We start from the raw sequence: 25,389 nt of genomic DNA, 5'->3' as shown, positions 1-25,389 counted from the left end.
AAGTATCTTGGTGTGACTTTAACCAAACAAATAAAAGATCTGTATGAGAAGAACTTCATCTCTGAAGAAGGAAATTGAAGAAGACCTCAGAAAATGGAAAAATCTTCCATGCTTGTGGATTTGCAGGATTAATATATTTAAAATGGCCATCTTGCCAAAAGCAATCTACAGATTCAATGCAATCCCCATGAAAATCCCAACTCAGTTTTTCATAGAAAAAAGAAATTTTCAAATTCATATGGAATAACAAAAAACCCAGGATAGCTAAAACAACTCTCAACAGTAAAAGAACTTCTGGGGGAATCAGTATCCCAGACCTCAAGTAATACTATAGAGCAATAGTGTTAAAAACTACATGGTATTGGCACAGTGACAGGCAAGTGGACCAATGGAATAAAATTGAAGACTCAGAAATGAATCCACACACATATGGTCACTTGATCTTCGACAAAGGAGTAGAAAACATCCAGTGGAAAAAAGATAGCCTTTTCAACAAATGGTGGTGGTTCAACTGGAGGTCAGCTTGCAGAAGAATGCATATTGATCCATTCTTTCTCCTTGTACTAAGCTCAACTCCAAGTGGATCAAGGACCTCCACATAAAACCAGACACACTGAAACTAATAGAAAAGAAACTGGGAAAAACCCTTGAGGACATGGGCACAGGGGAAAAGTTCCTGAACAGAACACCAATAGCTTATGCTCTAAGATCAAGAATTGACAAATGGGAGCTCATAAAATTACAAAGTTTCTGTAAGGCAAAGGACACTATCAAAAGGACAAAACAGCAACCAACAAATTGGGAAAGGATCTTCACCAACCCTACATTTGATAGAGGGCTAATATCCAATATATACAAAGAACTCAAGAAGTTAGATCCCAGGGGACCAAATAACCCCATTAAAAATTGGGTACAGAGCTAAACAAAGAATTTTCACCTGAAAAAATTCAGATGGCAAAGAAGCACCTTAAGAAATGCTCAACATCATTAGTCATTAGAGAAATTCAAATCCAAACAACCCTGAGATTTCACCTCACACGAGTCAGAATGTCTAAGGTTAAAAACTCAGGAGACAGCAGATGTTGGCGAGGATGTGGAAAAAGAGGAACACTCCTCCACTGCTGGTGGGGTTGCAAGATGTTACAACCACTATAGAAATCAGTTTGGTGTTTCCTCAGAAAACTGGACATGACACTTCAGAAGGATCCTGCTATACCTCTCCTGGGCATATACCCAGAGGATTCCCTGGCATGCAACAAGGACACATGCTCCACTGTGTTCATAGCAGCCCTATTTATAATAGCCAGAAGGTGGAAGGAACCCAGATGTCCCTCAATGGACGAATGGATATAGAAAATGTCGTGTATTTATACTATGGAGTATTATTCAGCTATTAAAAACAATGAATTAATGAAAATTTTAGGCAAGTGGGTGGAACTGGAGAATGTCATCCTGAGTCAGGTAACACAATCACAAAAGAACACACATTGTATGCATTTACTGAAAAGCGTATATTAGCCCAGAAACTCAGAATACCCAAGAAACAATTCACATATCAAATGATGCCCAAGAAGAAGGAAAGAAAGGCCCCTGGTCTTTGAAAGGCTCAGTGCAGCAGTGTAGGGGAATACCAGGACAGGGAAATGGGAAGGGGGTGATTGGGGAACAGGAGCAGGAAAGAGGTCTTATGGGACTTTCAGGGAGGGGGCAATCCAGGAAAGGGGATGTCATTTGAAATGTAAATAAAGAATATATCAAATAAAAAATGTAAATTAAAAAAAGATCTACAACTCAAAAAGTATTAAAGAAAAATCATAGGACAACATTTTAAGATATGTTAATAGGAAAGAACCTTCTAAATGAAACTTCAGTAGATCAGGGAATTATACCAGAAGCCATGTAACAGGATCTCATGAAATTTAAAAGTTTCGCAAAGGAAAAAAACGGATCACCTGATAAAAGAACCTATAGAATGAGAGAAAATGTTTGTTTTCTGTATATCTGACAAAGGATTAATATCTAGAATATATAAAGAACTCAAAAAACCTAAATGGCTAAAGCATTTTATTGATAGGCAAAGAAAAAACACCAAAAAAACTCAACTAACTTATACTTCTCAACTTGTAAAGTGTAAATGGCTAATAAACATAAAAAAATCCAATGTCCTTAGCCATTAGGAAAATGCAAACCAAAACTCTATTGCCATTTCATCCCATACTAGATAACATGGTTACACACTAGAAACAATAAGTAGGATAGGTTAGCAGGACTTTAAGGAAAGAGGTACACTCATGGTTTGCTGGAGAGATGAACTGGTGCAAACATTACAAAAATCAATACAGATGTTCCTTACAAATCTAAAAATAAAGCACCATGTGATTAAAATCTAACACTCTTGGTGTATATCTACAGCAATTTAGATCAATACAGTATAAAGATGTGCATTTTTGTTTGGGGCTATGCTACCTGCAGTAGGCAGCTCAGGAATCCTGTTTATGTGTCTGAAAACACCTGACTCAATAAAAAGAATGTATATATATATATATATATATGTATGACATATATATATGACACATATATGTGTGTATACATATGTATATATGAATATGTGTATATATGAATGTGTCTATATGTATATGTGTGTATGTGTATATATGTATATGCATATATACATATATATTTGATATGTAATATATATGTGTGTTTATGCAGTTGCTTTTATAACAAACAATTGAATTATGCTATCTATGAAAAAATAGATAAAAATCAATATGAAATATTGATTCAGATACAGAAAGAAAAATATCATATACTGTCTTAGAAGTATATTCTAGAGTTCATATAAATATATAAATTATTTTATCTGTCATGTATTTATATTTATTATTGTATTTATATGTCATGTAAATAGAAGTAAGGATGACAGCAGCAGAGGGCAACAGAAGTTATAGGGGAAAGACAGCAAAGGTCTAGAGGGAAAAGCATAGAGTCAAAGCTCACAAACACTTGAATGAATGTTTTCAAAAAACTCACCACTATGTACAATGAATGTAAATCAATACAATTTTTAAAAAGTAGCCAAGTCAGAAAAGACTAATTTGATCTAAAAAATGAGTAAGCAAAAGAGGAAAAACCACGTATATAAGAGTCCAGTCTAATTCTGCATCCTTATAGCATTTAGGGACATTCTGAAGGACTGGTATTATTTCATCAGCTTATGCCCATAGAGAGTCATGTTTTTTAATTATTCATAACATATGTGGCTCTTGAGTCACATAACAGCAGCAAACATATACAGTAATTAATGAACAGCCCAAAGCCACTGTCTTGGTCTCCAGAGTTCTGTCTCTCAGGAATGAGGCAGACAGAATTAAGCACATGAAGAGACCGTCCCACAAAAGCAGTTGGCAGACCCAGGCCAAAATCCCAGGTGTATGTATTCTCCATCCCTGTTCCTTTCTCATAACCTTGCTCTCTGCGTGTAATTCTTTTTTTTTTTTTTTGATTTTTGGATTTTGGTTTTGTTGAGGCAGGGTTTCTCTGTGTAGCTCTGGCTGTCCTGGAACTCACTCTGTAGACCAGGCTGGCCTTGAACTCAGAAATCCGCCTGCCTCTGCCTCCCATCTGCGTGTAATTCTAACCCATGCACACACGTGTTAGAAATTGCTCTTGCCTGACTGATGATCACTGTACTCATGTAGTCACAACTTGCAGGTTTGTAGAGACACCACTCAGAAAATGCAGAACTCAAAACATTCTATATAGCTTGTTATTGAGTGAAGGGAGGTGGAAACCCAGTCTGCAACATACCACTTCATACCTGACATACATCTGTGTAACATACATATCCCCTTCCTACAGCATCTGAAGCTCTGGCCTTTAGTTACTATACTTCCTGAGTTTACATTATCTAAAACCAGAATAAACTCACAAAGTTTAAGAAGGGAGCTAGATGCTCATCAGGATTCATTTTGTCAACCCCCTGGTTCTCTCCCCCTGTTCAGAGAGTAGAGCCACTTCAAATGCATGCTTTACTTTTGACAGCTCTGCGGTGATTGGAGGACAGGAGGATATAGTGCCAATTCATAAAATTCACTGATCCAACTTGGCAATATTCATTTCACTGGCAGCATAAATAAAAATAAGACATTTCCTTGGGACATTTTTTCTTATACAACTCCTGGCTGGGTTTCCAGGAACTGCTCTTTAGAAAAGTATTACTTATTTTCTGCCACTGTACACACCATGCTCTCTAATCTGACGGATCAAGGCTTCCTTTCTATAGAAATAAGGCAGAGGTGTTTCTTAGGGATGTATTTTGACTATGGTGCAGATGATGTAATAAGAATGGAATGGATACATCTTGATCCGGACACTAATGAAGTCACATAAGTCAAACCTTCCAAGGGGATAATTCTTTTCTTACCTTAATCTCTCATTATCTGAACCCTGCTGGGACCCCAGTAATAGAGAGAGTGAGGGTAGTGCAGTGGTTCTGGATTGTTGGTTGTTTGGTTACCTATGCCCTTGATGAATCCCAGTATAAATGGCTGGGGTGGAGCAGAGGTGACTTGAGAAACTGTAAAGCAGTCAGAGGAATCATTACCCGTAGCTTTTTCTACCTCAAGTGAGTGAGACAAGCCAACACTTGATTATACCACTGCACGAAGACTAATTGAGATCCACAGAGGAGGAATCCCTGGAGAAATGTCTGCTGCTGGGGAAATGGCTTCCTGACATGACAACAAATTCTAGTCAGACTTGGAGCAAGACTCAATGGCAGGAGAAGGCCATACAGGAGGCTTGGAAGATGGAGTAACAGAAACCTCCTATTAGAGGCATGTCTTTCTGACTCCGCAGCAGTGGCCATAGTTAAGATGTTATCATTTCTTTGTGATTGTCACCTTTGTAAGTTTTTGGGTTTCTTTCTGTTGGAGGGTTTGTATTTGATCTTGCTTTTCCCATCACAAGGAAATAATGAAAGCACAGTCCACATATTAGTTGAAAGAAGATAAAGAAATTTCAGTCCTGGAAAGAATCAAGGGGCTGAGTGTTCCTGAAGAGCTGGGTATGTACTGAAAATTCCAACAAGGAACATTTGAGCATGCTTTTATTGTGGACAAATTTGCCAGTCTACATTCTGAATCAGCTGCAATCATCCCTCGCTGGCTGTAGGATAAGAGCACTTAGCAGTAACTTTCCAGGTGTTCTTGGCTATGCCCTTCACTAATATGAGCAAACTTTGCTGTAAAGCTATGTATCCAGGTAGCAAGCTACAACCTAATTTAGTTCTATACTAATTATGTCAATCACAGCCTACTTAACGATGGTATCCTCTTGTAGCAAGTAGCTTGTCAGAGAAGCTTTACTTCAGCCAGTCATAAATGTCCAGATCTTCATACTACTACCATATAAGTTCAATTTCTCATACTAACAGGAGGGCTGCCAATACCTTGCCATAGACAATTAAACTGCTTTGGAATCTCATTTTTTGTTGTTGTTTATAAACCTCTCAGCATGTTGTTGGATGAGTTCATTAATTCTCTCCTGGTTCTCAGTGTTTCCTGATTTGTGAATTATTCTTGCTCAAATAAATTGTAGTAAATTTCATTCATCTAAAGTTTCTTTGCTAAAATCTTAAGATAACTTTTAAGGTATATATATATATATATATATATATATATATATATATATATATACCCTATATATATATATATAACCCTGATACATTTAAGGTGTTATCTACTTTAATAAATGTAATTATGATCACCACTATAGCAGAAAAGGAGTTGGTAAGTGGGGAATAAATTCACTTTTAGACATACTATAGCAAAAAACTGGTTTATTTAACACATTGAAAAAGGGCACGACAGTAATAAGAGAGCTTGCTGCAGTATGGCACAGTAGGCTATGGGATATGGCCAAGGTTGTCTATGGTTGGAAAATTATTCATCTGGTGAATGTAAGTTACTATATGTGCCTTTTCCCTAGATGAGGATGGTCCTAGCTAGTATTCAGACACAAGGTGTTAGTGTGAGCTGCTGGGCATGTTGCTTCCAGTTACACAATCTCCTCCATGTACATTGGGCAATGCTGATGTAAAACCAGTCCTGGTTTATCTCTGACTATGGTGCTGCATAGCTATAGGTCTGTGGACTTTATGCCTTACAGTTTGACCAAAGCACTTATTTCTCTTTTAGGGATCATGCAAGTAGAAATGTCCTGATAGGAACCTATTCTATTTTTCTGGTTTTTATTGATCTTCCTTCCATGTGCATTGTCTATTTTTCCTTATAATGGCATTGAGACTTTTAAATCCTCGCTATACAGCTTTTATATACAGAATATAAAGACTTTATTAGTGATATACACCACAATTCATTAAAGTTACATAAGAGTAAAACATTACACCTTTTCATTATATGTGTGCTCATTATATTTTTGATATACTCTTATGCTGATTAGTATATTTTTGTTCTTGATGGACTTAATAATCACCTCGTCTCTTCCCAATTCATTGGGTTCTTCTGTCAATAATTGTCACATACGTACATGTAGATGTATAAAAGAACTATAAGCAATTAAGGGCTTCTGAGCGCAAGAGAAATAAATAGTGTTCCTCAAAAAACAACACACTAATATGTGATTCAATATCAAATGCTATTTCTTTCTGAAACAGTCACCACAGTATATTTTGTCTTTTACCTGAAACTATATAGCATCCCCTGTACTTTACAGGCAGGAGTTCTATAGGCCCAGTTACCTGCTTGTGATTTCAGTGTCCACTGCTTATTTGCATAGAGACAACCATCACTTTGTGCTTTCTCTGTGGTCTTTGTGCATTCTTGACAGCTGCTTCAATAGCAGTCTGCCACTGGATTGGCTGTGACAAGATGATGTGACATGTTCAGATTCTGATGACACAGCAAACTGCAAATTACCCATTGGCAAAATGCTGTCTGTTGCTGGTGAATGGTCTCTGGAATTCTGTAATAGGCAGTCTGGGCTTTGTGGGATTCCAGCATAGCAGATGCTGTTGTGCATAATAGTTCCATTTTTTTAGTAGTCAGAGTGGTAATCGGCCATAGCAGGTATTTGTGACTACCCACTATAACCAAATGCATCCTGCCTTCACTGCATGGAACTATAATGGCTCAGCACAATAATACCACTGAAAGGCTTTGCAAACTCCATGTTTGTACTTTTCTGTAAGTTTATTAATTGGTAATTAGAGGGCTTCTCTTGTGTTAGGTAAACATATAATAAGAAAATCACTTCTGTGCTAATAAAGGAACTGATTTCAATGCAATAGCAAATGCAATGACATTTTTATTAGATATTTTCTTTATTTACATTTCAAATGTTATCCCCTTTCCTGGTTTCCCCTCCGAAAACATCCTATCCCATCCCTCCTCCCCCTGCTCACCCACCTACCCACTCCCACTTCCCTGTCCTGGCATTCCCCTATACTGGGGCATCAAGCCTTCTCAGGACCAAGGGCCACTCCTCCCACTGATGCCCAACAAGGCCATCTTCTACTACATATGCAGATGGAGCCATGGGTCCCTCCATGTGTACTCTTTGGTTGATGGTTTAGTCCTTGGGAGCTCTGGGGGTACTTGTTGGTTGGTATTATTGTTCCTCCTATGGGGCTGACAAATGTAATAACATTTTAACCTATGTAATTTAACTGTTAAGATAAAGTATAATTGACATTTGCCTCAAAGATGAGAGATTACTTGTTAACTTTTTGCTTATTCTTTGAACAATTTTACATTTATAGAAATTATATTAGTATCATATATACCTTCTTAAACAATCTTACATGTATAGAAATTATATTGGTATCATATATACCTTCTCCTCTGTAATTCCTCCATCATCTCCCTTGCACATACCCCTGACAAATTCTTGTCCAAATTTTTGGTATGTCCAATTTGTGCTGTCCCTATGGGCATGAGTGTGGGTCATCTACTTCAGCATGAACAACCTACAAGTAGCCAGTCCCCCAAAGAAAAGTATCTCTTCTTCCTTCAGCAGCTATCAATTCCCAGTAACTCAGTTTAGGATGGTAACCCCTTCCCCTGATGCTAGAAGTCTTAACTAAATTGATCTTGTGCAGGTTTGTGCAAATAACCACAACAGCTGTGAGCTTGTGTAGATAGCAGCCATGCCACACCCAGAGGACACAACTTCATAGCACTTACCCTTATCCTCCCTCCCTTATGTTCTTTATGTCCGGTTCCCCACCATGTTTGCTGAGCTTTAGAGATGAAGGGCTTGACACAGACCTAGTTAAGGTGGGCTAGTCACAGTCTCTTACTCTCAGTATTTTTTAACAATAACAGGCCCCTAAATTAACAAATATCCACTGCTATCAGAAACTTTTCCAACCAAAAATGAGATAGATATAAATCTATGGATAGGGTCATAACTGTTCGCAAGGTAATGGACAATATAATTAAGCCATTGATGATGTTTTCTTCATACTGGCCTTCACAGGACCTTACAGTTCTTTGAAAGCTAGTCAGCAGAAAGGAAGTTTCTCACTCAGTTTGAGATGGATTTAACTATGTCCTACAAGAAACCTATGTGATGTCATAAGCAATAGGATCTATCTTACCATTTAGTTATAAAGGGGTTATCAAGAGCAAAGATAATAGTTTTCAGGAGGTTCATGGCTCAGGGTCATCTCTGACTAGCAAGGAGATAGCCCATGCCTGGCAATGGCATTTTCTTTCTTTTTGTTTATTTTTTAATTTATTTTCTATATTCTTTGTTTACATTCCAAATACTTTCTCCTTTCTGGTTCCCCCCTCTCCATATGCCCCATAAGCCCTCTTCTCTCCACCCATTCCCCAATCACCCCCTCCCATTTCTTTGTCCTGGTACTCCCCTACAATGCTGGATCAAGCCGTTCCAGGACCAGGGACCTCTCCTTCCTTCTTCATGGTAATCATTTGATATGCTAATTGTGTCTTGAGTATTCAGAGCTTCTGGGCTAATTAATATCCACTTATCAGTGATTGCATTCCATGTGTATTCTTTTCTGATTCGGTTACCTCACTTAGGATGATATTTTCCAGTTCTAACCAACTGTCAAAACATCCAGGAAATCCAGGACACAATGAGAAGATCAAACCTAAGGATTATAGGCATAGATGAGAGTGAAGATTTACAACTTAAAATTCCAGCAAATATCTTCAACAAAATTATGGAAGAAAACTTCCCTAACCTAAAGAGAGAGATGCCAATGAATATACAAGAAGCCTAAAGAATTCCAACAGACTGGACCAGAGCAAACATATCTCCCATCACATAATAATCAAAACCCCAAATGTACTAAACAAAGAAAGAATATTAAAGGCAGTAAGAGAAAAAAGCCAAGTAGCATATAAAGGAAGACCTATCAGAATCACACCAGACTTCTCACCAGAGACCATGAAAGCTAGAAGATCCTGGGCAGATCTCATGCAGACTCTAAGAGAACACAAATGCCAGCCAAAACTACTATATCCAGCAAAACTCTCAATCGCCATAGATGGAGAAACCAAGATATTCCATGACAAAACAAAGTTTACCCAATATCTTTCCACAAACCCAGCCCTACAAAGGATAGTAGGGGGAAAACACCAATACAAGGAGGGAAACTACACCCTGGAAAAAGCAAGATAGTAAACTTCTTTCATCAAACCCAAAAGAAGATAACCAATCAAATGTAAACAGTAACATCAAAAATGACAGGAAGTAATAATCACTATTCCTTAATATTTCTTAATATTAATGGACTCAATTCCCCAATAAAAAGACATGGACTAACAGAATGAACACATAAACAGGACCCTACATTTTACTGCGTACAGGAAACACACCTCAGTGTCAAAGACAAATACAACCTTAGAGGAAAAGGCTGGAAGACAATTTTATAAGCAAATGGTCTCAGGAAACAAGCCGGAGCAGCTACTCTAATATCAGATAAAATTGACTTTCAACCTTTTTGTTTATTTATTAATTGGTTATTTTATCTATTTACATTTCAAATATTGTCCCCCTTCCCAGTTTCCCTTCCACAAATCACCCATCCCATCCCTTCTCCCCTTTGCCTATAAGAGGGTTCTGTGAGCAGCATTGTTCACAGTTATAGGACACCTTGGTTCTATTTTCATTTGGTTATTATATTTTAAATTAATAGAGATTAGAGGATTTCTAAAGAGCTTCATCATGTATCCTTAGTTGGGGTAAACACATTCAGCATCCCCCAGTCTTTCTAACTCTGCCCCCATTCCTACTTAGACTTTTGGCTTTTGGTATTCTTCTCTCCTGTTCTTGGTGTCATGTGTCCTGCTGTACCCTCTTACTATATTTTTTGCTTTGACTGCAAGATCATAGGTTTCTGTGTAGCTTCTTCATGCACACTTCATTTTGCTTAACTCTTCCTCACTCCACCATTATCTCACACCATTCTTCCACTACTCACTTGAACCATTCCAACCTCCCTTTCTCTACTTTCTTTCAACCTGTGTTCTACCATTCTGTCCCATCAAATTCACTCCATCTCTAATGACCTGAATTTAGATCAGAGTTTCCAGATACCCTCCATGTTAAAAACATAAAAGAAAATATTTGAAGTTAAAATTTGCACATGAAAGATAACACATGATCTGGGTGACTTTATGCAGTTATTTTGGGTTTTTGTTTGTTTGGTTTTATGTTTTTTTGTTTCATCATACATTAACATGCAAATTTAATAATTTTATTTGTTTTTAAGGGTAATATTCCACTGCATATATTTACTATATTTGCTTTATTCACTCACCAGTTGAAAGAATACTTTTATAGGACTCATGGGATATAAAAAAAATCTGTTCTTGCACCCCAGTGTAAGAGCTTATAAGCTTTGTAGAAATACGTTTATAGATGTTCTGTATCAAAATAAATACATTTTATTACATATTTGAAGTGTTTTTCTGTCAAGCTTAGTTCATAAATAAAAGAACATAAGAAACGTATTAGAGTTTACATAAGAAATCTGTTATGTCTTGTAAAAAATATTGTGGCTGAAGGTAATATTCAGTTGCTTAGTGTACTTAAGTATATTTTTATTTATTTGTGTGTGTGTGTATGCCTGTATGTTGTGTTGGCACGAGAACATGAGTATGTATTTGAGTATGTCAGAGGACAATTTTTGAGAGTTCTCTCTCTATAGTTGCAGCGTCTCACTTCTTGTCCTGCCATGCTCAGTTCTGTAGGCTAATGATCCCATAGCTTCTTACTGATCCTTCTTTCTCCTCTTCCAACTTGTTATAGGCATTCTGGGATTACAGCTCTGCACCATCACATCCAGGTTTCTTTACATGAGATTTTTGGAATTGATGTCAGGTAGGTAAAGCTTAAATGACAAGTGGTTTTCCACCCCATCTTCCTCCAGTCCACAAACAGTTAACATTTCTTTCCATCTTAAGCCTCCCTCATAATTAGTAACAATAAATCTAAGATCAGTAGACTCCAAATATGGCAAGATTCACAAAGGTAGCATATTTTTAGGTTAACCAAAAGATTTAAAAGTTTAAGATCTAAGTTGATCCCTGGCTTTGGTGGTGGCTTTTATGGGAAGTTATGTTGGATATTGTGCTCTTGGTGTGTGCAAGAGCCTATATAACAGTTTCTATCCTCATAAATCAAGTTCACAGAGTGGTCAAAATTGAATAAATTAGCACAGAACTGAAAGTTTTTTTTTTAATTCTGTTTTAAAGCACAGAGTAATTTTTCCCTCTTTTGAAGTCCTGACACCCAAAATATTAAACATTTCAGTAACTGAATTTTTCTTTAAACACAACAACTGACAACCATGATTCACAAAATGCATTTGTAAAAGCAACTTCTTGTTCTGTTATTGTTTATTATGTGTGAATAAATTGTGCATGAGTGATTTGGGACATTTACTAATGGATCTGTTGAATGAGTACTGTTGAGTAGAATTGGTTTATAAAAGGTGAATATGTTCCTGTTATAACACATACAGAATATAATATCAACTCTATATAAAGTGAATATATTCAGAAGAGAGAGTTCTTAGTAAAATGTGCAGTCCTTACTCCAAAGATAACCAAGGCAATAATTTTCCCTTTTGGCACTATCTAAATATTATATTTAGTTTACTTTTATGTTATTACTAATTTTTATTGATTCTATTTTTGGCTGTATTTGGATGCGCCCAAGCATGGCATTTAATATGGACAGTTAACTTGACAAAAATCTAGGAAAATATTTAGAGAAACACCTCAGAAACATATCTGAAAGGGAGTTCTCAGACTTGATGTGGGAAGATGCACTGTGAGTATGAGGCCCGCCATTTTTATGGTTTAACCCTCTGGACTTTGTGAAAACCAAAGGTGAGAGGAGTGCCAGAATTCATCAATGTTTCTTGAAAACTCAGTGCAAACAGCTAATTCCTGCTTTGGCTTCCATGAATTCCCACCATATGGGTGGAGTCTGGAACTGTGTGTCAGCATAAACCTGCCCATTCTTACATTCTGTTTCTGAGGTGTTTTATTATGTCAATGAGAAGGTTAACTAATACATGAAATTACTGATGAAATAACTCAATGAAAATGGCATAGTAGGTCCATCACATTTACTTCTGAAACATCAGCCCATGTTGTTGAACACATATTAGATGTCATTTCAATCAATTATCTGGGAATCTGGGAAGTACTGCGAACTGCAAACCAAGGTGTGAGGAAAAGAATCTGAGAAGTCTGATGTTTGGTGTTTTTCAGATAATGTGCTTACTTAGAAGACTATGAATGGTTTGGGGAGACTCTTATTTGAGAGAAAACTTAGAATGAACGTTAATGTAATTTATCATCAATACATTATAGGATAAATTGTAATTATTAAACAGGGTTTAATTATATTGGTATTTATCTTGCACTTTGCATTGTTTAAATATCATTAGGGTAGAATCATAGAAATTTCTTATTGGTAAAACATAAAAAGTTTAAAGTCAAATTAATAGACAAACATAAGTTGTATAAAATATTTGTTTAAATTATATTTAATTATAAAGACATTAAAAGACATTAAAATAATAATTTCAAAGACTAATATAACTTAAAAATTATATGTTGGAAGTGTTTTCATATGTAAGATTGTATGTTCCACACTCATAAGGGACAGCTGGATAACAGCTTACCTAAAAAATTAATGAAGGCAAATTGTTACAAAACTACAGGATGCATGTCTTATAGTCAGACTTTTAAATATATATACAAACCAGTTACCACATGCACATTAGAAATTTGGAAATGCCATGTATCTCCAAACCCCACCATTTTGGCATTAAAAAGTACTAGGGAATCTTCTTTTTTTTTTTTTCTTTTTTTTTGTATAGGATATTTTCTTTATTTACATTTCAAATGCTATTCCCTTCTCAAGTTTCCCCCCTCCTGGAAACCCCCATTCCACCATCCCTCCCCCTGCTACTATGAGGGTGTTCCTCCACCCACCCCACTCCTACCTCTCTGCCCTCAATTCTCCTACACTGGGACACCTATCAAGGTTTCATAGGACCAAGGACCTCTCCTCCCATTGATGGGAGGAACCCTCCTCCCATTGACAAGGCAATCCTCTGCTACATATGCAGGCAGAGCCATGTGTACTCCTCAGCTTAGTTCCTGGGAGCTATGGGGGTCTGGTTGGTTGATATTATTGTTCCTTCTATGAGGTTGCAAATCCCTTCAGCTCCTTCAGTCCTTTCTTTAACTCCTCCGTTGGGGACCCTGCCCTCAGTCCAGTGGTTGGTTACAAGCATCTGACTCTGTATTTGTAACAATCTGGCAGGGCCTCTCAGAAGACAGCCATATCAGGCTCCTTCAGCAAGCATTACTTGGCACTGACAATAGTGTCCGGGTTTGGTCACTGTATATGGGATGAAACCCCAGGTAGGACAGTCTCTGCATGGCTATTATAAATAAGGCTGCTATGAATATATTATAGCAGGTGTCCTTATTACATGTTGGAGCATCTTCTGGGTATATGATCAGGAGTGATATAGATGGGTTCTCAGGTAATACTATGCCCAGTTTTCTGAGGAGCCGCCAAACTAATTTCCAGAGTGGTTGTACCACCTTGTAATCCCACCAACAATGGAGGAGTGTTCCTCTTTCTCCACATCCTTGCCAGCATCTGCTGGCACCTGAGTTTTTTATTTTAGCCATTCTGACTGGGGTGAGGTGGAATCTCAAGGTTGTTTTGATTTGCATTTCCCTAATAACTAAGGATGTTGAACATTTCTTTAGGTGCTTCTTGGCCATTCGATATTCCTCACTTGAAAAATTCTTTGTTTAGCTCTGTTCCCCATTTTTTAATAGAGTTATTTGGGTTTTTGGAGTCTAACTTCTTGAGTTCTTTATATATGTTGGATATTAGCTCTCTATGGGATGTTGGATTGGCAAAGATCCTTTCCCAATCTGTTGGTTGCTGTTTTGTCCTATTGACAGCGTCCTTTGCCTTATATAAGCTTTGCAGTTTTATGTTTTCCCATTTGCCGATTCTTGATCTTAGAGTATTAGCCATTGATGTTTTGTTCAGGAAATTTTCCTCTGTGCTCATGTGTTCGAGGCTCTTCCCCACTTTCTCCTCTATAAGTTTCAGTGTATCTAGTTTTATGTGGAGGCCCTTGATCCACTTGGACTTGAGCTTTCTACAAGGAAATAAGAATGGGTCAATTTGCATTTTTTCTACATGCTGACCTCCAGTTGAACCAGCACCATTTGTTAAAAATGCTGTCTTTTTTCCACTGGATGGTTTTAGCTCCTTTGTGAAATATCAAGTGACCATAGGTGTGTGGGTTCATTTCTGGGTCTTCAGATTTATTCCATTGATCTTTCTTCCCATCTCTGTACCAATACCATACAGTTTTGGTCACCATTGCTCTGCAATACAGCTTGAGGTCATGAATGGTAATTCCAGAAATTCTTTTATTGTTGAGAATAGTTTTCGCTAGCCTGGGTTTTTTGTTATTCCAAATGAACTAAAAATTGTTCTTTCTAATTCCATGAAAAATTGATTTGGAATTTTAATGGGGATTGCATTGAATCTGTAGACTGCTTTCTGCAAGATGGTCATTTTTACTATATTTTTTCCTTTTTTTAAATATTTTTATTTTCTATATTCTTTGTTTACATTCCAAATGATTTCCCCTTTCCCAGATCCCCCCTCCCCATATGTCACAGGGAATCTTCTAATGTGTTGATATATGTCAGACAACAACTGTGAAATGAAGAAATTGTAAAAATGTTTTACATTATAACATCTAAAGTTTCATCATTTGTTTTAGAACTGAAGATTATAATTCAGTCATATATTTTATCACTGAAAATCTACCTGTATTATTCACAGTTGAATCTAGACAATATGGTTGCATATTCAGTTATAAATTGAATTGTTTTCAAAATTATAATGTATATGGAAAGGATTGATCTAGCATTGGAGGGGAATATAAGGACAGAGAAAAAAAGGAGTTAGGTGATTGGAGAATGGATGGAGAGAAGAAGGTTTATGGGACATATGGGGAGGGGAGATCCGGGAAAGGGGAAATCATTTGGAATGTAAACAAAGAATATAGAAAATAAAACTATTTTAAAAAATTATAATTTTAGGCAATAAAGTTTCTATTCAAATGCTTTCTATAATACATACCCCAATTGACTTCTAACCAGTAAAATTTATTTTTAATCCACATTTTTGTCAATACTAAAGGAATAACAATTGTAGTGGCTATTCCTGGTTGTCAACTTGACTAATCTGGAATGAACTGCAATCCAGAATTAGAAGGCTCACCTGTGATACTGATCTAGAGGTTGGTAGATAGACGTTTCTAACTTAGATCTTGGCATGGAGATCTTGAAGCATATTGGCTATGAATCCCAGAAGATTAATATGGGGAGATCTCTAAATTCAAGGTCATCTGGGACAAAGCAAGTCCCATATCCAAGTATGGTGGCACACACCTTTAATCTGGGCCACACCTTCTCTTGGAGACCTACACATGGACATTGGAAGAAGGAAGATTTACTCTCTCAAATGCCTATGCTTTCTAGTCCTGTTACAATGCCATCTGCTGCCAATCATGTGCCTATAGCCTCATGGGTTGTTCCTATGATTAGCTAACTGAAGAATAGAAGACTAGGACCTGGTTTACTGATGGCTCTGCACATTATGCAGGCACCACCCAGGGGAGGACAGCTGCAGCATTACAACCCCTTTCCAGGACAACCCTGAAAGATACTGGTGAAGGAAAATCTTCCCAGTGGGCAGAACTTCAGGCAGTACACATGGTATTACAGTTTGTTTGGAAGAATAAATGGCCAGATGTACAATTGTTCACTGACTCATGGGCTGTAGCCAATGGATTGGCTGGATGTCAGGGACTTGGAAAAATCACAACTGGAAAATTGGTGAGAAAGACTTCTGGGGAAGAAGTATGTGGATAGATCTCTCCAAATGGGCAAAGGATGTGAAGATATTTGTGTCCCATGTAAATGCTCACCAAAAGGTGACTTCAGCAGAGGAGGAGTTCAATAATCAAGTGTATAAGATGACCTGTTCTGTGGATAGTCAGCCTTTTCTCCCAGTCATCTGTCATTGCTCAATGGGCACATAAATAAAGTGTCCATGTTGGCTGAGATGGAGGTTTTGCTTGGGCCAACAACACAGACTTCTGCTCACCCAGGCTGACCTGGATACAGCTGCTGCTGAATGCCAGATCACCCAAGAGCAGAGACCAACACTGAGCCCCAGATATGGCACCATTCCTCAAGGTTTACTAGCCAGCAACCTAGTGGCAGGTTGTCTACATTGGATCTCCTCGGTGGAATGAACAACATTTTGTTCTTGGTGGAGTAGATACTTATTATGGATTTACCCTTCCTGCACATAATGCTTATGCCAAAACCATCATCCATGAACTTACAGAATACCTTATCCATCATCATGGTATTCCACACAGTATAGCTTCTGACCAAGGAAGTCATTTCACAGCCAGAGAAGAGTGACAGTGGACCCACAATCATGGAATCCACTGGTCTTACCATGTTCCCTACTACCCTGAAGGAGCTGGTCTGATAGAAAGATTGAATGGCCTTTTGAAGACACAGTTACAGCACCAATTAGGTAGCAACATCATGGAGGGCTGGGGCTGAGTTCTTCAGAAGGCAGTATATGCTTTGAATCAGTATTTGATATATCGTACAGTTTCTCCCATAGCTAGGATCCATGGGTCCAGGAATCAAAGGTATACTTTGTATAATTATAGCAAAAAATAATTAGGACACAAAGAGACATTGTGTATGCCCAAAGGAATGCTATGAATGATGAGAAAATAAAATTTCTGTTGCTTAAATCATCCATTAAGTGGTATTTTGTTTTGTTCTGACACAGTCAAACACTAGAGTATATTTGTGTATCTGCAAACACACACATACACAAACACTAATACTTAAATACATAAACAAAATGCTAAGATATTACTAATTAATATATATTAAGTATATAAAATAAATATTTAAATATATGTGTTTAAAATATATTTTCTTCTTCCTACAAACTAAAACTATAAAGGCAAGGCACATTTTCTTAGGATCAGTAAAAGTTGCAAGTGAGCCCTTGCATTGATATAGATACATGTATGTATAGGAATTTTATCCAGCAACATGGCTACTTTGGAAAGTGATCACATCCATGGGCCATCTAGGTCTTCATGATCCAGTTGGAATGATACATTTGTAATCCCTCTGGCTGGAATATAGGCATGCCCTTAGTACACACCTTTAATCCCGAAAATGGAGGGAAAGTTAGTTTGTAGAAGGAAGCAGCCATGTTTAAAAATCATGGCTAATTGAGTGGCAAAGTGATTAATCAGAGAAAGACTTGACAGAGTGAGTCAGAGATAGGATATGCCCAAGAGTCAGGAGAACAGACATGAAACAGAGGTGACTTAAGAGAGCTGCAGGGGGTGGGGGGAAGGCAGTTTTTCTGGGGCAGTTTTACAGAGACAGGTTGCAGGGCAAGACAGAAGGATCCAGAGAATGAGAAGCCAAAGGTGAGGATAGATTGCTAGAGTTGGTTTCAGGCCAAGGAGAGCAATTCAGTCAGAAGCTGAGAGACACCAGTTTGAATCAGTCAACTTGGAGAGGAGTTTAGGCCAGAACAGCTGAGTTGATCCAGCCAGCCAGAGTTCATGAAAGGCTAAACAGGGTGAGTTTATTCAGCAGTAAGTCTCCAAGAAGACAATTACATCTGGAGAATAAAAGTTACTTTTATATAACTATGTTATAAGAAAACTACTAGGGATGTAAAATGTGAGGGAATTCTTGGAAACAGGCTTTGAAGAAAACCTGTTTAGTCAATAAATTTATATTTAGTCAATAAAAATAAATTCAATAGGAACTAGATTTAGTAAAGGCTAAAGGAATAATTTCTGGTAGAAGATGGCTCAGGCTTTCTACTTGTCAGAGATCAGGTAGTGAGCAAGACACGTTTATGACTTGCTGTTGGAGAATGCTACTCGATCAGATGTGCTCAGAGTGTCAGAAACAAATTCTAATTATTTCATCTGCTAAGAGGGACTTCCCTTCAATGAGAGTACTTTTTACTTTTATGTTTACAGAATATAGATTTTTCTCTTTGAAACAAGGAAGTGAGTTAATAACTAATGATAAATAACTTATTTATCTCTGTCACCAGTTTAACAAACAGTAGGTTTTAATACTTCTGGGTCTCTACTTTTCTTCTGAGTTTCTAAATAATTTTGTTTTTCTGGAAAATTTGGACATATTCATCACTCACAACTCCTGCCATTACCACCCTTTCCGCAGTCCTGTCTCTTCCCACCTTAGTATATTCTAAAACATAGCAATACATTTTTTTTGTTTGTTTTGCTGTTTTGTTTTTTCGAGACGGTTTCTCTGTATAGCCCTGTTGGAACTCACTCTGTAGACCAGACTAGCCTTGAACTCAGAAATCTGCCTGCCGCTGCCTCCCAAGTGCTGGGATTAAAGGCGTGTGCCACCACCGCCTGGCCAAACATAGCAATACTTGTCAGGCTTCAGTTTTATTCATAGTTTATGCTCATGGTTTTCTTCTTATCTTTTAACATTTCAACCTGACTTAAATTAAAGATTAATGCCTCCACCAGCTGTTATATGCCATCAATACAAACAGCAGCACTTGCCAAATCTTACAAAAACAGGTGACTATTTACATTTTTTTCTTGTCATCTAGTACAGCTTTTGTCTTTAGGATTAGTTTCTCTATGCTGGATTTTGTGCTTTGTATGTTCTTTTCTTTTTCTCTTTTTGTATCAAAGGGTAGTCTTTCTCTTTTTGTATCAAAGGGTAGTCTTTTAGAAACAAAATTTAACATATTACAAATATCAAACACTGATATATATACATATATATTATACATATATATGGTATATATATATATATATATATATATATATATATATATATATATATACTATTATTGTTAAATTTTAGTATGTGCCAAACCATCAGGGAATATGAAAACAATATTTTTTATTTCAACATTTTTAATTAGAGCTATTGAAGGAATAAAATACAAAATAATAAATTTTGCCTTATTAATTGACTTCAAGGTTATTTATAATGGATGCAGCTGTAGTAAGACCCAGTAATGTAAAAACAGATACATTTTCCTTTGGGTATTGATTGGGCCTCACCATTAGATAGTAGTAGAGTTCAATTTATAGGCTGATAAGTATTGTCTTTTGTTAGAATCTAATACACTTATGTTTAGTATATCGTTGACATGAAAGACTTCTTGTTGTCATTTCTTTCACTTATTGTAATGTTTGCCTAGTTAGTTCCTTTAACATCTCTTTGGTTTGACTACCTCATTCACAGGGTCCTGCCATAGATCATCATTTTGAATGATGAGGGGTTTGTCCTTTACTACTAAGTCACATTTGCTCCTAATTTTTGACTATTTAAATCTATATCCATATTTTAATATTTTCTTATTCAAAATAATTTAAATTTGTGTCAATTTCTTCATTTATAATGTGTGTGTGTGCATGCACGTGTGCATGTGCACATGCTTGCACAGATGTATATGGTTAAACAACTGAATGTGGAGGTCAAGTGCCCTACTCTCTAGTAATGCACACTATCTTCTGAAAATGGCTTTCTCCCTGAACATGGAGATTGTTGCTTTGGCTAGACTGGCTACCCAACAAAATGATGAGAACATCTGTCTCCTCCTTTTCAATCTGAATTAAACACAAGTGAATGCAACCATACCCAACTTTTATGTGGATGCAGAAAAAACCCTTACGTATTCATATTTTCAAAGAAGGCACCATGCCCAATAAACTCCTCTCTAGCGCAAGGATTTGTATCAATGCATATTCACAGAAAATATTCCTACTGTCTACACACCTTGGGGTAGAAGCTATCATCTTGTATTCTTCTCTACCAGCTATTTTTCTATCTTGAGTTTCTCTGATGATTTATTTCTAATATTTGTGTGACTATAAAACACAAGAGTTCTTGATTCAAATTAAACATTGTAGAATTTCCATCCAGCAGCATGGATACTCTGGCAAGAGATCATATTCAAAGACTTAGGACTTAGTGATGCAGCTGGAGTATAGACATGCCCTTAGTGCACACCTTTAAGGTAAAAGTAATTTGTAGAAGGAAGCAGTAATGTTTTAAAGTGACAAATCAAAGAAAGATTTGACAGAATGAGTCAGAGATAGGATATGCGAAACTCCCATGACAATAGCACAGGGAAGAGAAGCTATTTAAGAGCAGTGCAGGGAGAGAGATTCAGTCAGTGCAATGAGTTCATTCATTAGCTTATGCAGTTCAGTGCAGGTCAGAAGAGGCAGTTGAAGTCACAGAATAAGAAGAAGCCAGAAGATTAGAACAAACTGCTAGAGTTAGTTTGAGGCCAAGCAGACCAATTCAGTGAGAAGCTGAAAAGCCACATTGAATAAATCAGCCTGAAGAGGAGTTTGAGCTAGAACAGCTGAGTTAAATCACCAGCAACAGTTCAGAAAGAATTAGAAGGGACAAGTTTATTTGGCAATAAGTCTCAGAGGTTGAAACATTCTAGGCCTGGGTTAGCAGATGAAGGCTGTAAGATTGTACAGAAATTAGGAGTTTCCAGGCCTTGGCCTAGGGATACTTAGAACAGAAAAGGAAATGCTCTGGGCTGATCTGAAGCTGTGTATTCATACAGCGTTGGTATAGCTTTTATTTCAACCCTTCCTCCGAGGAAATAAAAAATGGCTTTTTACCAAAAAGGCTTAATATTCCATGGAAGTAGTTATATCCTTGCAGTCTTGTCCTATTTTGCTATAGGCCACTTTTGCTTTTCTGTACCCCTAGCAATGGAAGAGTTCCTGTAAGGATATGTGGTATCTTTAAGTTCTCTCTTATTTTCTGAATTTTTCCATCTTTAGAACAGAAACCTGGGCAGTAGATACTTATTTTCTCAGACTGCTCCTGTATAAACTTGTTTATTTAATCATTTTAGTCTAATTGGTAGCTTGGTTCTATTGTTTACCTATCTACCTGTCTATCTATCCCTCCATCCATTGTTTTCTTGACTTTTAATCTGTACCAGGAGAACACTGAGGCCTGCTTGTAGCATTTCCAAAGACTATGAGTTGTTAAGAAACTTTTACCTGGCTCCTAGGTGAATGTGCTTATCCTTACTCTAAATTTAGAGTCTATCTCAACTTAATTCTCTGCTTTTATCTCTAAAATTGTTCCTAAGACAAGTGTTGGTTCAGTCTCTTACTTTTATGACTTATATTTAATAGCATTGGCACGTTCATAAACGATTCCTCCAGCACTATAAAGAATTCATAGAATGAGTTGGGTAGTGTTCCTTCTGTTTCTATTTTGTGGAACAGTTTGAAGAGTATTGGTGTTAGGTCTTCTATGAAGGTCTGATAGAATTCTGCACTGAACCCATCCAGTCCCGTGCTTTTTTTGGTTGGGAGACTTTCTATGACCCCTTTTATTTCTTTAGGGGTTATGGGACTGTTTAGATGGTCTATTTGATCCTGATTTAATTTTGGTGTTTGGTATCTGTCAAGGAAATTGTCGATTTACTCCAGATTCTCCAGTTGAGTATAGGCTTTGGTAGTAAGATCTGATGATTTTTTAAATTTCCTCAGTTTCTCTTGTTATATCTCCCTTTTCATTTCTAAATTTGTTTATCTATATACTGTCTCTGTGCCCTTTGGTTAGTCTGGCTAAGGGTTTATCTATCTTGTTGATTTTCTCAAAGAACCAGCTCCTGGTTTTGTTAATTCTTTGTATGGTTCCTTTGTTTCCACTTGATTGATTTCAACCCTGAGTTTGATGATTTCCTGCCTTCGACTCCTCCTGGGGAAATTGGCTTGTTTTTGCTCCAGGGCTTTCAGGTGTGTCATTAAGCTGCTAGTGTATGCTCTCTCCATTTTCTTTTTGGAGGCACTCAGGGCTATGAGTTTTTCTCTTAGCACTGCTTTCATTGTGTCCCGTAGATTTGGGTATGTTGTGTCTTCATTTTCATTAAATTCTAAAAAGTCTTTAATTTCTTTCTTTATTTCTTCCTTGACCAAGGTATCACTGAGTAGAGTATTGTTCAGTTTCCATGTGTATGTGGGTTTTCTGTTGTTTTTCTGTTGCTATTGAAGACCACTTTTACTCCACAGTGATCTGATAGGAGGCATGGGATTATTTTGATCTTCTTATATTTGTTGAGGTCTGTCTTGTGACCAATTATATGGTTGATTTTAGAGAAGGTACCATGAGGTACTGAGAAAAATTTATATTCTTTTCCTTTAGGGTGAAATGTTCTATATATATCTGTTAAATCTAATTGGTCCAAAAACTTCAATTAGTTTCACTGTGTCCCTGTTTAGTTTCTGTTTTCCTGATTGGTCCACTGAGGAAAGTGCAGTGTTGAAGTCACCCACAATTATTGTGTTAGGTGCAATGAACCAAATAACCCTATTAAAAAATGGGGTACAGACCTAAACAAAGAATTTTCACCTGAAGAATTTCGGGTGGCTGAGAAGCACCTTAAGAAATGCTCAACATCATTAGCCATTAGGGAAATGCAAATTAAAACAACCCTGAGATTTCACCTCACACCAGTCAGAATGACTAAGGTTAAAAACTCAGGAGACAGCAGGTGTTGGCGAGGATGTGGAGAAAGAAGAACACTCCTTCACTGCTGGTGGGATGGTAAGATGGTACAACCACTATGGAAATCAGTCTTGTGGTTCTTAAGAAAACTGGGCATGACACTTACAGAGGACCCTGCTATACCTCTCCTGGGCATATACCCAGAGGATTCCCTAGCATGCAATAAGGACACATGTTCCACTATGTTCATAGCAGCATTATTTATAATAGCCAAAAGCTGGAAAGAACCCAGATATCCCTCAATGGAGGAATGGATACAGAAAATGTGGTATATATATACAATGGAGTACTATTCAGCAATTAAAAACAATGAATTCATGAATTTTTTAGGCAAGTGGATGGAACTGGAAAATATCATCCTAAGCGAGGTAACGTAATCACAAAAGAAGACACATGGAATGTAATCATTGATTTAATTAGCCCTGAAGCTCTGAATACTGAAGATACAATTAGCATATCAAATGATTCCCATGAAGGAAGAAGAGGGCCCTAATTCTGGAAAGGCTTGATCCAACATTGTAGGGGAGTACCAGGACAAAGAAAAGGGAGGGGGAAAGATAAGAGAAGGAATGGAGAGAAGAGGACTTATGGGACATATGGGGGGGGACTGGGAAAGGGGAAAGGTTTTAGAATGTAAATAAAGAATATAGAAAATAAATAAAAAATTATTTAAAAAAAGAATTCAGTAGACACTAGCAATATAGCACAACTTTATCAAAAATACCTATTCATACTTTTTAAAAAATATGTTGAAGGTTTTAAGCTTTTTTCATTTCTCAAAACATCAAAAATATTGCCATCTCATTTCTCCTCTAACATATCGATTTAAAATGCTAGATGCACACACTGAATCACTTGAATTTTGAAAGCATATGTAATTTCTAAGGCTCAAGGTTTCTGAATGTATTCATTGTCGCTTTCCTAGGATTTTCCCTTCCTACATCATTTCCTAGATTTACTTCTGGTAAAATGTGTGGGTCCTTACCTCTTTCATGTTTCAGCCACTGCATTTCTGAGCAAGTCCCTAATTTTCCTAGGGGCTACACTAACCAAAAACAAAATATGACACAGGATATGACTATTCCAATCACATTTATCTTGTGCCCATTTCCCCTCTACAATGTATGCTTATTCCAACTGACTTATAAGGCATTCTTAATACTTTATGAAGGAGTTGTTACTTTCCAATAATGTACATGTTGATTTCCAGGGACAACATCCAGCTAATGCCTAATTCTGGTGCATAAGACTGTGAAGGTCGAGGGCCTTCTAAAAAATCTATTTCTCAGTATGAGAGGGCTTTCTGCTATGGCTACAGCAAAGAAACTATCAAATTGCACAGTTATATGTCTTGTTAAATTAACTCACTAGTAGACAGCCTGAAAATCTGTTCTTGGCTAATGTATACAAGCATGACTGAATTTAAGCTAGGTAGTAGTTAACAATGATCTAAAATTAAGAAACAAACAAACAACAACAACAACAACAAAAACCCCAGTATCAGTATGTCCTTATGATTGTAGAATTTAAGATAGGCTCTTTGACATCCTTTTAGTATCATTTATACTCTTTCAAAATCTTTACTGAATTTACTTGGAGTCTAGTGTTTCATAATGTCTTTTCGATTGTATTGAGTTTGCTCATTTACAATACGTGATACCACTGACCTATAAGTACAGTCACTGATAAAACCATTGTGACTTACATCTTTCTTAGCTGTATTCCTAATATTCAAATGAGTATTTCCAACAGGTCTGCTGAAACATTCAGTGTAAGTTTGCTTCAATATCACAAACAAGTTAAAACCTAATACCCCTAGTATAAAATGTAAAGAGAAAAACTATTCCAAAAATTATATAATATGAATATCAGCTTTACAATATACTGTCTGGCTTTTCCATGTCATTGCTCACGCTGCTAAACATTTTGGGTCTTTGTCATGTATCACATGACTCATGTTGGCCTTGTCTTTCCATATCTATGCATATAGGTGACTCCTCTGTTCTATGGCTGTACGTACTTCAATTTATAACTTCTCTACTCTCAATATCTGTCAAAACATTCAATAAGGAAATGGGAAAGATTATTGGTGATTTACACTGACAAAAACGATTCTAGTTCCATTATAAAAAATATCTGATTGCTATGTTAG

This window comes from Apodemus sylvaticus, chromosome 4, assembly GCF_947179515.1.
Source record: "Apodemus sylvaticus chromosome 4, mApoSyl1.1, whole genome shotgun sequence".
NCBI classification, from domain to species: domain Eukaryota; kingdom Metazoa; phylum Chordata; class Mammalia; order Rodentia; family Muridae; genus Apodemus; species Apodemus sylvaticus.
This window is presented reverse-complemented; position numbering follows the sequence as displayed.